Source organism: Helianthus annuus, chromosome 15 (genome assembly GCF_002127325.2).
Source record: "Helianthus annuus cultivar XRQ/B chromosome 15, HanXRQr2.0-SUNRISE, whole genome shotgun sequence".
In the NCBI taxonomy this organism is placed as follows: domain Eukaryota; kingdom Viridiplantae; phylum Streptophyta; class Magnoliopsida; order Asterales; family Asteraceae; genus Helianthus; species Helianthus annuus.
Window position 1 is genome coordinate 111,383,482 of NC_035447.2, and position 3,011 is coordinate 111,386,492.

The window sequence follows — 3,011 nt, forward strand, 5'->3', positions numbered from 1 at the left end:
ACGCCCCGATATCAGCCTATAAATAGCAGCCGATGGTTTCAGTTCATTTCGCTCAATTCTTTTCTTCTTTTAGCTTCTATTATAGCAAAATAGTAGCTCGGTATTATATTATAAACCCCGAAACTCTGCCCATTATTAGGGTAATAACTCTGATCACTGACACGATACTATATCCGATCGATTAAAACCGATCCAATGGATGTTTAAGTGCTGCCAATATCTGGCTATACTTTGTCATTCGTGGTGAGGGTTTCGATCTCGTGATTATCGTTAAAGTTGAAATGAGTTAATACACTAATACGAGTTCCCTTGTATCTAGAAATTATAATTCGTAACTAGGGAGCTGTTAAACCAGAATACTTAGCGATTAAGTAAAAATAGTAGTTAAAATAACTTAACAGTTAAGTAAACTTCGTAATTAAGAAAACTTAATGATTAAGTAAACTTAATGGTTATGTAAAACTTAGTAGTTAAGAAAACTTAGCGGTTAAGAAACTTAATAGCTAAGGAAACTTAACAGGAAAGGAAACTTAGCAGTTAAGCAAGCTAAGTAAGTTAATTACCAGCTAATTACGTTATTTAATTAATCGGATAATTACTTGATTAAACCGTTAAGGAAAATTAATCAGTCAAGTAAGATTAATTAATCAGTTAAGTAAGATTAATTTAGTTAAGTAAGATTAATTAATCAGATAAGCAAGATTAATTAAGCTAAGTAAGATTAATTAATCAGCTAAGTAAGATTAATTAACTAAAGTTAATTAAACACCTAAATAGATATACATGAAAATAGATATATATGAGGAAGGTGCTAGAAAGGTGTAAGAAGATATATATGTGGGTAGGAAGCTTCCTAGAAATTGTATATTTAACTTCATAGAAAAGTATATAGGAAACTTCCTGAAAATTTCATATTTCCTACCTATAAATAGGAAGCTTAGGATTCATTTTTCTTTGCTCATTCCTTCTATTCTTCTCTCTATACGTTTGTGGTCTAACCCATAATCACCGATGCGATATTCTGTCCGATCGATTCGGGAACCAACTAACGAATGCCAAGGTGCTGTCTAAACAAGACTGTACTTTGTGAATTTCGTTAAGGTTCTAAAACGAATGCCAAAGTGATGTCTAAATAAGACTATACTTTGTGAATTTCGTTAAGGTTCTGATCTCGTGACCATCGTTAGGTTTGATTGGGTTTAACACTAATACGTATTCCACTCTGTTAAACTAAATGTTTAACTATCAGAAAACTCCAAACTATACACCTACAATCAAACAAGATGTTTAATCATCAGAATATTCAGAACTTTAAAGTAGATGCTTAGTTATCAGAAGGCATAGAATCAGGAGGTTTGTTTAACCAAAGACTATATGCTAACAAGGTGAGTCATTCTCTTTTTATCAAATTGCTTTACAAAACCCTAAATGTTTTCCAGTTATGCTTTGCAGTGATTAAGTCATTGCTAATCTTTAATTACTGGCAGTATGTGGGGGTTTTGTGCACATTACTACTAATGATTTATCACGTTAAGTGGGCGAGCCTAATTTAGTGATATGTCCATGGTCATAGATACGGTCGAGTGACAACTGAACCAGCTAATTATAAGATAGGGGCAAATATAAAAACTCTTAATGCTGTGAATTAACAAATGTGTTTTTGTACAAAATGAATGAACTCACCAGTATTTCCTGCTGACCAAATGTTTTTAAAACGCGTTTCAGGTGATTACATTAGATTGGAATAAGAGTTGTGATACGGCACCAAAAAGGCTTAAAGAAGTGGCTTATTTTATCAATTAAACTAAATCAAGAAATGTTGTTCGGGTTTATCCCATACTAAAGCTACCTTTGTAAAACATGGGTTTATTCCCGTCTGTTTAATAAATAAAATCCGGTGTTTCAAAACTCTGATATTTTTACTAACTCACGGTCCTGATGAAATTTTCCGCTGCAATATTTTCAAAATAACCACCGGTACCACTTAACTGCTCGCGGCTCCCATCCAAGGTGTGGTCAGGGGCCGTGACAGAAAATCTCGTCGCAATGATATCCCACTAGAAACAACTGCCAGGCGAAATCTCATTTGTAATTTTATCTTCACTGTACCTAAAGGATTTACCAAGGGATAGCTCGTTGACAACGCTTCCCATTTGGCAACCTACCAAAAAGCCTGGTGGAAGTCTCATCCAATATATCTTATCTTCAAATAATCAGCAGATTAAGAGGATAGTGCGCTATTAAATAGTTATCGCAGATGACGACTAAGTTTGAATTGGCACATGTTGCTGACCCGTCGATGATACTCCTTTTTCACAGAATGTTTTCAAAATTATAATGTATTATTTTGCAAAAAAAAATACAAAAAGTATATATGTAATGTAATTTATAAAGTACAAAAATAAAAATAAAAATAAAAATAAAACAAGAATTGAAAAGACCAGCACCAAGGTACAGGTTGATGACAGAGATTTACAAGGATTGCCCCTATATCTGGGTCCGATGACAATGCTGAACAAATTCGTGTGCCTGTAAACTCTAACTGTGCCGATCGTAAAAGTACGCAATTTAAATTCATTTATTTGATTACCCTAGCTATCTGCCTATCATTTCAGATACGCATGCTTAAAAGTACAATAATATCGATCATTTTATCATGCTCATTGCTACGATTTATCGTGTTGTTTGATATCATTTTCAGATTTGATCTCCACTGATAAACCTGAATCTTTGATGATCAAGAACCCTACATCCTCGGCGATGGTCTCTCCTCAGGGTAGATAGTTTTTATTGTATTACTTATTATTATATTATTTTAGTTATCATTATTGTTTTTGTTATTTTATTTTGTTATTGTTTTAATTATATTTTGACTTTTATCTGATAATTGTTTCATGCTATTTTTAAGGTTTCTAGGGTTTTTCTGCCTTCAAAGTTCACTAGAAAATATTCAACTGGTTGATTGATTTTAAACAAAGTAAATTAATGTCTATGCTGACTTTTGTTTATTG

At 32.8% G+C, this 3,011-nt stretch overlaps 1 long non-coding RNA gene across 1 annotated transcript; it reads left to right on the forward strand.

Annotated features, from left to right (window-relative positions):
• The first annotated feature begins 999 nt into the window (after positions 1-999).
• LOC118487662 lies at positions 1,000-2,796 on the forward strand. Its single transcript, XR_004882515.1, has 3 exons — positions 1,000-1,385; positions 1,726-2,559; positions 2,702-2,796. It is a non-coding gene; the product is annotated as an uncharacterized LOC118487662 (long non-coding RNA).
• The last annotated feature ends 215 nt before the right edge of the window (positions 2,797-3,011 follow it).